General features: G+C 38.9%; 1 long non-coding RNA gene across 2 annotated transcripts in view; it reads left to right on the top strand.

Moving 5' to 3' along the window:
• LOC126644990 (uncharacterized) overlaps window positions 1–12,872 on the top strand; it is a 60,713-nt gene that overhangs the window by 8,571 nt on the left and 39,270 nt on the right. The window contains exons 1-5 of one of the 2 annotated variants that reach the window (XR_007630056.1): window positions 8–243; window positions 3,203–3,287; window positions 8,065–8,126; window positions 8,392–8,507; window positions 8,934–9,097. This is a non-coding gene — a long non-coding RNA (uncharacterized LOC126644990). Of the gene's footprint in view, window positions 1–7; window positions 244–3,202; window positions 3,288–8,064; window positions 8,127–8,391; window positions 8,508–8,933; window positions 9,098–12,872 lie in introns of those variants that run through there. The other variant, XR_007630055.1, reaches the window with a different exon arrangement.

Genomic DNA, 12,872 nt, shown 5'->3' with positions numbered 1-12,872 from the left:
TGGAAAGGGAAGTTTTCCCTAACTGGCCATCATTTCAGGGACTTTGAATGTAAGATATTATTTCCAGTCTATTTGTTCTTTCTTTGCTTGGCTTAGATGAGATGCATCACTGTTAATAATTAATTAATGAGGAGAAAAAGAAAGGAAAACTAAAGTTTCCCTCTGTGTCTCTTCTCTTTAAAACATTTTGTTTCTGACTGAGACCTTTGGCAGAGTTCAAACTGCTGAAGGAGACTGTTCTTGGTATGAAACACTTTTCTCCCACATTCCTTTTCTTGTTTACTATTTCTGGTTTTAGCTATTGCCTATGGCTTTTCCTAGAACTTTATTTGAAGAATATTATAGTTTTTATTTAAATAACTCTTACCAATGATGACTCACTGCCTGTCAAAAATGTCTTCTCTGTGTCTATGGTGTCCCATGCATGGTATCCAGATTCTTCACACTCTGGTCTCTGGACAGTTATAGAATTAAAAAATCGGAAAATGCTCTTTTATATTGTTCAGCACATTTTCTTACCAACATGGATATAGGATACTCTGTAGTTTTCCTATATTTCCTGTATAATATCAATTATATTCTTTAATATTTCTATTTGTTTAGTTTGTTTTCTGCTTCCTACTCTAAGTCCCAAACACTAAGGCAGTGTACTTTTAACCTTTTCAATTTTTTTACTGCTATTAGTAAAATAGATGTCACCTATAAAAATGTATTCTGTGTCTCTGACTTCCTCCCTTGTTAGGCCGCCCCATGACTATAAGTCTCCTTAATCGGTTCTATGACAGCCTGTGTCTAACTAGAGAAATTCTCTCCATGCTTGATGTTTATGCAGTTCAAATATGTTTAAACATCTATTTTTCTTTCCATCTTTGTCAAATGTTTGCCCTCAGCTTTTTCAATTTTTCCTTGCAAGACAAGTTTTCCAGCCTCTATGCCTTTGTGTTTGTTTTTGGCTTTTTCTCAGAAGTCACAATCTGTCAATGCAAAAGTTAGTTGGGAATTTTCCCAGTGAAAAGCGTCTTTGTTTTGCTTTTTATTTGAAAAGTAATTTTTGCAAAATCAGAGGCAATTGTCTTGTAGAAGGTATTTGCTTCCCCTGCCTCCAGACATGTTTTAGGTTGGTATGATCTGAATAGACACATTTAGTTTTTGAAACCAAATGGATACTTCTTGTTTCTGATTAACTGGGCAAAATATCTAAACTCTCTTAAATATTTTTTGTGGAAGAGTTCAGGCACCCAATCACACAGCAACCCCTCATCTGGTTGAAACACCATGTTAAAAATCCCATTTAAAAAACCAAACAAACCAAACCCTAACATTATGTATAGTGGCCAGTAAGGAAGAAAGGGACATTTATCAAACTAAGATGAATATTGGTAGTATTGGCTGCCTTTCCCAATCACAGCATTATGGAGTAGGAAGCTTTAGGTAATTCCTAACTCCAAACTCAGCAGTGTCTGGAATGACTGGTCATTGCTGCAGGTCAGCAGCAGGTTCATTCATTCATCATTATTATTACTGATTTCCCAGAAAGAGTTTAATTAAGCTGGCTGCTACCATCACATGAATTTTAAGGCAAAGTTCTAATGTGAGCTATTTATTCCATGTACAATTGAACATACTGCCAGTACTGCATATAATAATACAAAAATGTTGTTATGATTACTAAGAGTGTGTGCTAAAAGACTGAAGACATTTGTCACTTGGCTTCCATAAGGTTTAAAATATGTTGGCCAGGGTTTAGCACTAAAAAAAAAGCCTAAAAAAGGGGGGAAAAAAAAGAGAAGGAATAATTGTTACTAAAATGTCTTACCACTCCTAAACATATTGTATTGTGTGAGGGCAACTGGGTGATTGTTCTAATTGACTCTATCACCCTTCTCCAGGCACTGCTTTCTGTATTTCCCTCTTTCGCCTGTATTGGGCTCACTTATATGTATTTACTACTACATAGGGTATGCTGAGACAAATCAAAGAAGAAGAAAGCTGAGGGATGGAAATTCAAAGCCTTAGGATTAGTAATAACAAATTCTCAATTATACTGTGATGTGTTTCTTCAGAAATCTCTTTTCACACACAAGGCTCTTTGAGTGAGCTCATTATCTCATGGTATGTAGAAATATATTTTGCCATCGCACAGCCAACAGCTAATATATTTATTATTCATCTGATACTAGACCAGGCTTTAAGCTATGCAATGCAATTCCATTGTTTATTTGTTTTAATGAATATCCATGAGCTGGAGCCTGAATGCAGACCTGTTGTTTTACTCATGCTTGGCAGAAAAGACTTCAAAAGAAAATGTCTTATATTTTTTTCAAGGGGCTAAACTCCTAAATGGAAGTTATTTAAATGACAGTATCATTTATCCTTTTCCAGATAGTCATGTACAAAGATACTGTAACACTTTTGCAAGATGGACCTCTTTTAACATTATTTTATATCAAGGTGTTAGCACACAACCATGCACCATGAAAATCTTAGTTCATGGTTTCTTCAGTTCACTACAGAAAATAAACGTGTCTGATCATGGTTAGCCTTGTTCATAAATTACCAAATTTGAAACTAATTAATATCTCCAAAAACAATGCCTCTGCGAAGGACTGAAAAAAACCCCATTTGAACAGGATGTCCATGTATGATGTTGGAGGTACAAGAGCCAATTCAATCCTTAAAAGCCAAAGTAGAGAATACCAAAAAGTGAAAATGAAGTTATTTTTCCTCTAGCTCATTCTAGTGAGACCTAGAATGGGGCATTTTATATACTGTTCCACAGTCATCCAGTGAAAAACAAAAATGCAGGAAAATAGATAACCTAATTTGCCATGGCATACCTAAGTAAATTCAATCTGTTGCCTTTGTACAAGAAAATAAGAAGAAACTAAAATAATTTATTTTATCATATGCCAAAACACGAAAATGAGAAGAGAATTCTTTAAAAATAGAGGCCTAATCATTAAATTACAGTATAGCATGGTGCAGAGCTAAAGCAAAGGTGTGACATCATTGGAAAAAAAAAAAAAAAGGCAGGGGACTGTGGTAGTTAACAAAATTGACCATTTGCAGAAGTGACTTAGTAATGCTGACTATTTCAGTCTTTCACCCAATCTGCTCTCTAGCCAAAGGCATAAGAATAGATCAGGCCACCCAAATAACCCCTTTCTACCACGATGATCCTTGAATCTGCCTTTTGTTGTAGGTTGGGCCAGGCACCAGGTCCCCATAAGGCTGTACCTCCCTGTGTGGGATCAACCAGAACTCAACAGGCTCCCTCCCTGCTGAAGGTACTCTCCCTTGGTCAGCAGTTTGGCATGGGAAAATTTTGGCTCCTTTCCACCTGAAGGTCTTACTGAAAAATGTATGACCACTTTCTTTTTCCATTTCTTGTGCAGTTAGACTGACTTGGGCTCACAGTTGGAACTGAGTAAATTGTTTCTGTGTGAGCAGCTGAACTATCCCGAGTTTGGCCTATATTCAGCTACAAAGAGCTTAAAGTAAGATACCGAGAGACATCAGCGGGAGAATGGAAAAAATCATGCTATATAAGTCAGAACATATTCACCCTCTGTGAGCTTAAGGCTAATGATAATAGGCTTGCCCATGGGTAAAAACAATAGGCTTTATTTACAGTGTGTTAAGTTTCTGTTACTGTAAGACTAAAGTTTATAAAACCGTGTAAGTGTGGTAAAGCGACATGAGCCAGGCCAAACCTTGATAGGCATGTGAATTCTGCCAAAATACTTCAGTACGACAACTAGAAAATGCAGAAGATGAGATTGAACTGAGAGAGAAATAAACAGTGGAGAAAGTACTGGAGCTGCACTGGCCGTGTGCTCTGTAAAACAAAAGCAGCTTGTGTAGGATCTCCCATACTAATGTTCCTGTTGGGTCAAATTCAACTAATTTTGTTGTTGTAAAAAAATACTGTCAATGTCTTCTATTAAGACAAGAGAGGTAAGAAAAAAATAATAGCAACTAATAAGGTATGCTGAGGCCGACAAGGTATTCTTAGGACAATGATCTCCCTGGCTACATTTTTACTAATAAATAAAATGGATTGACGATTGTTCCCTGGCAGTCAGGCTAGAGCATGAACATGACTTGTGTCTAGAAAACTGAAAGTTTGTTCCTAAAATAGACTGGGAATTCACACTGCCTCTTGGCCTCAGCCTTGGACTTCGGCTAACCCACAAGCCGTTACCAAGCACAGATCTTGTATAGGATTTCAAGAGATGAGTGGACCTCTGAGCCTTGCTGTGCGCTCCTCAGCTCTTGAGTACTTGTTTTCAGTGACATTCCATGGTAAAAAGGGTAAAAATGCATAAGAAAATTCTTTATCTGGGACCAGAAACCAAAACCCACTCTCAAACCAGAGGCTCTAATGAAAGCTAGACCACAGAATCAGGCTTGGTGTTTCTTAGGCTGTGTCTCTCACTTGCCCCACAGACATGAGGTATTGCAAGAAATGAAAGCAGTTTGATCCCAGATCAGTCTCAACTGCCTATTGGAATATGGGAACAACACACCAATTCCCCCCAGGCTGACTTCCAGAATTATTTCCATCTCCCTGTGTGAATGCTGTATTTAAGAAATTATTTCACAAAGGTGAGGAGTAACGAAAGTATTATATCCCATCCAATCATGGTGGGATTTTGGATTGAAATGTCTAAGGGATTTAATAAGAAATTTAATAAGAAATCTAAATGTATCAGGTCAGTCTGGGGTCTGAAGTGGAATCCTGGAGTTTTCGCTCGGGTGCCTAGGGAGCTCAGTAGTCAAAGTGGAGAAATCAATTACTTTCAGGTACTTTCAAAGCTGAGAAGATGTCCAGGAATAGCTTCTCCAAACTCCTCTTCAAAGACGAGGCTGCTAGTTTCTATCTCAGGTCAAACTGAGGCAGAATTCAATTAAGAACAATCAATCTCCAATTTTTTTTTTTTTTAAATTTCTGTCTATTTTTATATTCTGCCCTTCAAAACAAATTGTTCATAACGCATGGAACACAATGAAAGTATTTTTCCAGTAACTAGAAGAAAATGAACAGACCTGAATGTGGCCAGCAGATATCCTGGAGGCATTGCAAAGGCTCATCATGGCTACGAGAACAGCAAATGTCCAGTGCAGGACATCTTGGAGAGACTGCCACACCTGTTGTCACCATTTTATACTGGATGACAGACCGAAGCCCCCTCCTAGGCACTGATTTGGACCAGGGGATTCACCACTGGCCTGGGACTCATGACATATATGCAGGTCTTGGCGGCGCTCTGACAATCAGACTGCAGTGCCTTGTACCCCTCACCCCACTCCTGCCTTGCTCCCCAGCCTGCTGGTACCACAACCAGCTCCAGTGCCACCCAACCAGGGCAGAGAAGAAAGTCTTGGCTACTCTCTCTGAGTGCTGCTTTGCATATGGCCAACTTTGATAACCAGCTTCCTTAAAATGGATATATTCAAAAGGCTTCTGCAGTTGTTCAAAAGAGGCAAGATATTTTGTGTGAAAGAAGAGCAGATCGTTTAACATAGATTTTTATCCACAGCTTAAATGGAAGTTTCAGAAAAATGAAAAAGACACCTTTAAATGACTGTTAGTTATTTCACAGAATCACAGAATATGCTGAGCTGGGAGAGACTCACAACAGTCATCGAGTCCAACCTTTAGCCCTGCACAGGACCATCCCCCAGAATCACGCCATGTCCCTCAGAGTATCATCCAAACACTTCTTGAACTCTGACAGGCGTGGTGCTGTGACCACTGCCCTTGGGAGCCTGTTCCAGTGGCCAACCACCACCTGGATGAAAAATCTTTTCCTAATATTCAATCTAAACTTCCCCTGACACAACTTCAGGCCATTCTCTCAGGTCCAGTCACTAGTCACCACAGAGAAAAGTTTCTACTGACCTCTGTATATTTTAGTCCTGTTTTGAAAAAAAAAAATTATTTTAAATGATTTTTTTTTTCAAGTGGCTTTTTACTTTCACAGATGTTTTCATTTGTAAGATGGATTATTATTTTTTAATTTTCAATAAAGTGCCAGGCTCTAGTGAAGAGAAAATGCAAATCTAAAATCACTTATCTCCTCTTTCTTGCAAACACAAAAATCTTTTGTTCCTAAACAGGAATTAAAGGGGAGAGAGAAGAAATTTCAACCCTCTGACTTGAAAGAAAATGTAGCGATATTTATCAAGCTCTCCTTCTCTTTCCTTAGTGTTTACAGGGCTCAATTATATTTTCTTTTTGGCATTAAGGTTGTTAATTATGCAGTTGTCTGTTTATTTTGAATAACTGAAAGACTGTGCCAGAAAAAGGATGAGAGTACAAGAGAGAGGGGGAGAAAGAAAAGATAAAAACTCATTACCTCCTGTAAACTGCTAATCATTGTAAATGGCCACAGAGGCCAGAGGAGACTGTAGAAATTACTATCAAGCATGAAGGAATAAAAATACCCCAGACTATTTTAGTGGGGGGAAGGAAGGAAAAAAGTAAAGAAATCTCCTTGATTCTAAAATAACTAAACTGGAAAGAGTAATAGAAAGGAAGCACAGTAAGGGGTCCTGGCAAGTTCTGTAAGCAAGAAAATAAACAAGGGGAGGTAGAAAATGGAGAAAGAGATTTTATCATTATGTACAGAATATATTGGCAGAACCCCTCACTATATCAGAGAGTGCTCTTGGCGTTTTATTAGCAGGGCTCCATGAAACCTTGTTGTTATTCTGTTTTTCATGTCATTTCCTTGTCCATTCCTACACTCCTACCTTCTCTGGCCGTGAGCTGCAATGAGGACAGCAGCTCTGCTTCCCAAACCCAGCAGCCCCAAGACCCTCAGCTAAGGCAAACGGGCAGACAGCACTACCCTTCTGCCTTGAAGGCGACAGCGGTGACTTTCGGCTCTGGTGTACTCTGACCTCCAGCTCCAACTCTTTGCCCACGGCTGTGCTCTTGAGGATGGATCAATATCAAGGATTACAAAAGAGGCTTGGCTGGATGCAGATAGAAAGCTCCAGGCACTGAAAGCAATATCAAAGTAGCAGCCTTTGCAGGCCTGGCTTCATGAATTCTTCACAGTCCTGGCCCCAGTGGTCCCTGAGCCATTTAAAGGGTTTATTGCTTGCTCGGCAGCCCAGGCTAAAGCTGTGTTGCTACCAAATGAATTCTGTGCTAAATATTAGCACTGTAGCTAAGAAAGCTCCCTCTCTCTGGTTTTACCTCTATCAATATTAAAGAAGATAAAAATAAGTCACCGAGGGGGAATATTGCTCCTAGAGTACAGCAGAGGCCTACTGAATCAGAAGAGCATAATTTAAGAACTTATATTTCAGAAGACAAAAAAAAAAAAAAAAAGGAAATATCTGTGCAAACAAAAGCAAAATGGGCTTAATTTTGCTAAAAAAGAGTTTAGAAAAAGAGGCTTAGATTGCAGAAAAACTGTGTCCTGCAGCCTGGGCTCTTTTCCTTGGTATCGTTTATATCTTTTTATGTTTAGAATGAACTTTCGTTCAGGACTTTCTTTTGACTGGATTCTGTTTTAGAAACACTAAACTGATATGAAACCATGCAAACAATACCCAATGTCCTCAGAACCAGAAAAGAAACATTTTCAATATCTAAAAAAAAACCCTGAAAATCTACATTAATATTTATGTTGACAATCATTTAAATTTCCAAAAGGGGTTCCTACAGTTCCATATCCAAACCCTTGCATGTACAGATATTGTTTATGTGTACAAAAAATTAGAAATAGGCAGTTGTCTGGGCACAGTGAAAAGATACATTAATATTTAGGTTTTATGAAAATGTATTTGAAGAAGGAATTTGTTTCTTCAAAAAGAGCGTTACATATTTTGAAATGAAGTTTCATCCCAACTAGTGTCTAACTTTGACTTAGCTTAAGGCATCATAGGGTTGAGGCTGAGCTCAGCCTCTGTTTAGGGTCTTTGTTATCCTCCTAATGGTGCCAAACCATGTTGACTGTGGATAATTTTTTGTCTGAAGTCCTGGTTGTGCCCTACTGTGGCCAATTTGAAAGTCTCTTTAATTCCTTCCTCCTGCCATCCTGAAAGCACTTGGATTGCTGTGACCCTCGTGGTTGGTGGAGTTGGCGCTGAGAGCCTGGGGTGGATGGGTGAGTAGTCTCTTGAGGGTGAGTAGGGTGTGTCAGTAGTTCTTCAGGGTGTTACTCTGAATGGGTGTGGGGGGGATGGGTCCTACATGAGACTAATTTCTTCTGTGAAGAGGTTTTCTAAAGAATTATTGATTCTGTAGGACAGAGGAATGGAGGAAATACAATTATCTTCTCTATTTAGCATGGAAAACTAGGATTTCTAAGTTGCAAGTTAGAAGAAGAGCTTTGTCCTACAGTTCTTTCCCTTTTCCTATGTTCTGTGCAGTGACTAGTACTTTCGACCACTGAACATCACACTGGTCGCCAACCATGTTCAGCAGCTCAGCATGGTGAAGTTTCTTCAGAGAAAACACGAAAGATGGACACTTGCAGAGGGTATTTGTGAGTATCGTGCTTTCTGTATATGTGGCAAGCTAAAGTGAAGTAAGCACACATTATGCATATGTTTTATGTTACTGCTGCAAAAAATAAAAGGCTGCTGTGAGCACGTATGTGTTACTGGGTACAGGATCCATGTCCAGCACCAGAATTTTCCCAATTTTCTTGTGAAATGTGGACAAGAAATATATTGTGTGAACACTTCTTTCTGTATTATCTGGTTTAGGATAATGCTAGTTATAATTGTGATATCTCTTGGGAAAAGGCTAAGAAAAATTAAATGGAGGCTTTATTAAAGTAAGGCATTATTAGAGTAAGGTAAGAGCAAAATTTAGATTTGCTTGAATTCTCTAGCTTTTGCTTATGGGAAAGCACATGTAGCCTAGAAATCTGTGCATGTGTGTGATTTGGTGTTACTTTTTCTGCCAGAGGCCAGTTGTTCATTATTCTTTCAAGAGCCAGCTGATGTGTTTTTATAATGAAAAGGAATCTTAGAAAGGAGACAGTTCTAAAGAAACCCCTACTGGTCAGGCCAGGCTCTGCACTCCCCCTCCATGGACTGTTGAATCTGCATTGCCATTCTAGAACTTGGGGTAAGTGCCTCCATGTCAACTCACACTTATGTTGATCTAATGAAAATCATAAGAGGTTCATTCCTCAACTGATGTTCAGTTTTAGGCCAATTTTATCAAATGTTGGACCTGACATTTTCCTTTGGCTGATTTTGCTTTTTCTTAACCAACACCTACAGAGTGTTCTGCTTATCAAAGCAACAGCACATCAGAAAGCTCCCTGGACATGTACGTACCCAGGTCAGGAATGCTAACAGCATACTTACCTAATCCTGAAGTGCATTTTCTAGGACACATTTCTTTCCTCTCCCTTCCATTTTACTTCTACTTTCTCACCCTGCTGTCCCTATTATGTTTTGTGGTTCATTTCAAAAAAGCATCTGAAATGGAGCATTTTTTGCCAGTCCAAAGAAACAATAAGGAAATGGAAGTACAACTCCATCGTAATTTTCTTGTTGTTCAACCTTTGATTGTGACTCCATGGCCTGTCATTGTCTTTCCTGGGAAAGGGTGAAAAGATAATATATATCAGAACATGAGTATATACCATCAACCCATTGCAAAGGTACAATTGACTGCTTCATTCTGACTTCTGCAATCTCTCTCTTTTTTTTTTTTTCAATTTGATTGAGGTAACTTAGCTAGTTTTTTGCTTATTACTGATCTCTCCTGCTTCTGCTCTCATGACCTGTGACCTGTGCACAGGTTGTTATGTGCTGAGCAAAGCACCCCAACCGAAGGAGAAGAACAGTGCTTCATGGCAGCAGTGAGTGAGCAAATAGCTCTTGGCAAAATCCTCTGCTCTCCCTAGCAGGAAAATGTCAGGTAGCTACAGTCCCAATGGCAGTGATGAATGGGCTGTTTTCTAATATGCTGGAAATGAAGTACCATGGCTTTTTTTCTGGAGGGGTGAGACACAGGTCCCATGCAGCTGATCATCTCAGAATCACCAAGCATATTTAACCAGCAGTGTATTAAGACGTAGATGGTAAAATATACACCAAGTAGTTCAGATTTACTGTTTTGTTTTAATGAGCACACAGCTCATTACAGATCACTTCAGATACAACTGATGCTTTCCATGAACCAGTTATTTGAAAGTAATCTTTATTTTACATAACTCAAGTTTCAAAATATTTTTCTAAAATTTGATTTCCCAAGAGAAGTCTTGCTGAAAAGATGTGCAGCCCTGCCAGAGACCTGCATTATGTAAATCTTAAACTGACAATTCAGCCCCAACATTTCAAATCTAATACCTAATATCCTTAAAAAAAAAGAAGAAAAAAAAAAGTGTAAGTGGCCTTCAGAAATTTCCATTCTGGTATAGTGCAGAGAACTACAAAGAAGCAGTTCAACCTTGTTTTAACCCTTTAAGAAAGTAGCTCTTTTTTTTCCAGACTGTAAGCTTTCCACTAATAGTAATAATCTGGGCTATGTTTGCTTTAGAACATGCAGGAGTTGAACGCAAATATTATGATAGCAGAAGTGCAATGGTGTGTTCCTTGGCACAGATAGCCAGATATTTATTTGAAGAACTTAAGGTAGTGTCAGATGCCTGGTGTGCATTCTAGGAGTCTGTGCCCACCACACGTATCTAAGGTGGTTGTAACTCGCAGCACTGTCAAGTTGCTCACTGTGGTGCCCTGAGACCCAGCCTACAGTCCTTGAGCCAGTGAAGCACTGGCTTTAGAGCGCAGTAGAAGTCCTGTGCTCCCTGTGCCAATTCCTTATGACACCTCCTCCGTGCAGGACGCTGTAACTGAGGTTGTAACACCAGCTGGAAAACTGTCTTTTTCTTTCTTCCTCTCTCCAGAGCGTCCTGTGCATGTACTCTGGTCAGATCCTTACTACGCCCTCATTACATTTCTCTTTAATTTCATATTCAGCCACCCTTGTGCACAGTGTTGTTTCTGACTAGGCTCTCTGCACTGTGAAAACCACTGCATTTTAGTCATCTAGAGAAACTGAGCAATGTCTGAGCTCTCTCACTCTAACTGGCAAGTAGAGAAAGGGAAATTGTGGTCAGCCATCAAACTCCTTAGTATCAAAGAACAGTTTAGTGCAGCACCACGAGTTTGCCAGGCAATTTGCCCATGCCTTGGTGGGAAAGGAAAAGGCAAAATATGAACTTGTTCAATTTCCAAGACTCTTTGGGAACCCACTGAATGAGTTGTAAGAGGTCCAGTAAAATCTCAATCACTATTTCATCTAATTATTCTGATAAACAATGGAAGATGCAGGGTCCAATGGCAACAAAAGATGGATGGATGTATGGATGGATGAGTCCCAAAAAGATGAAGTGAAACAGGGATAAAATAATGTAGTCATAAAACTACATAATAATATTACCATCCTATATATAGAATTTTTTCAATAGCTAGCCAAAGACAAAATGTGTTATTGATAGACTCCATAGCTTAAAAATTAGGGAAACTCTACAGAAAGGGTTTTGTTGTGGGAGAAGGGAAGGTTAGGCTTCTTTGTCTAATTGTCATTTAGGTAACCGGCATTTTGACTGCTTATCAGAAAACAACTTATGAAAACAGCTGAACCAAAAATTAGAGAGTTCAAATACTTCAGTCAAACTCTACTAAGCCTTTATTCTGACAGCTTCACTAGAGAACTGAACGTCTGTCATTTCTATAGGATCTGTTGGTAATGTTTGTAGTTATCCTGATCCATTTTAAAAACAAATATGTATCAGGCCACTTTCCAATAGCACCTTCTTTTGAAGATGGTTTCTTCCACATGGTTTTCAAACGCTGACTTCAAGTCAGCCTGGAGATTTTGCTGTGTGTCCAGGTGATTTTTAAGAGAAGGTATTTGTTTCCAAGGGAGTAGCATAGTCCTCAGCAGAGTTACTCCACTAGGTTATAACACACCTTTATGAGGTATGATCATACAATGCAACCCTGAGTGTGATGTGCTGTGCTGCAGTGTGATGTGTATGAGAAGGGTCAAAGATTTCAGGCCCCATGTTCTTCCCTTTTCCTTTATCCTCTTTCATACTATAGGACTCTCTATCCCTGTTCCATTTCACCCCCTTTTACTAGTCTAGCAAGCAGTCAGAGAAGATCAGAGCCAATCTGATTCAAGGACAAATTGAACATATAGAGAAAAGCAGTGTGGGACTGCTAAGAAGGGAAGACAGCAAAGGAAAACTAGCTCTTCTTAGTTGGTGAAAAGCAAATATTGGTAGCTTCTGACTTTCTACACCCTGAAATGCTAAGACAAATCTTCCCAGGAGAACTATGATTCCTGGACTTTGTTGTTGAAATTTGTGAAATTTTGATATATATCTTCTTATTATTCTGGCAAGAGAGTTTACTGTACCTTTAGAAAATTCAGACCTACCATATGAGACATGTTTATGACCTAAATGAAGTCAATTGCTATGTAATAACATTTTATGCTATAAGAATACCAGGAAAAAATATGGTACAAGGCATTGATATTATCTCCATCAGCATAGTAGAAGTGTCAGGGGGGTGGACTTTCTGAAACAAGGAGAACTCAAAGTAAATATTATTCTTTGAAGACTCAGTGCAGCAATAGGGTCTGTGAAGGAAAGTGCACAGTGCATCAAAGACATGGATCAAAGTCCTTCTTTCCTGTAAAAATAATGCCTGTATAACTTTGTGGGAGAGGAGTGACCCAAAGCTGTTGGATTTTCAATTTTTATTTTATATTTTTGTTTTGCTTTTGCCCTTCAGAAAACTCAGTGATTTTCAGAAATGCAAGACTCTACGATATGCTAGTGAAACATAGTATGAGAATTATTCTACTGTGATATTTG

The sequence above is a fragment of the Myiozetetes cayanensis genome, unplaced genomic scaffold, assembly GCF_022539395.1.
Source record: "Myiozetetes cayanensis isolate MyiCay16 unplaced genomic scaffold, myiCay2020 scf1, whole genome shotgun sequence".
NCBI lineage: Eukaryota > Metazoa > Chordata > Aves > Passeriformes > Tyrannidae > Myiozetetes > Myiozetetes cayanensis.
This window is presented reverse-complemented; position numbering and strand designations above follow the sequence as displayed.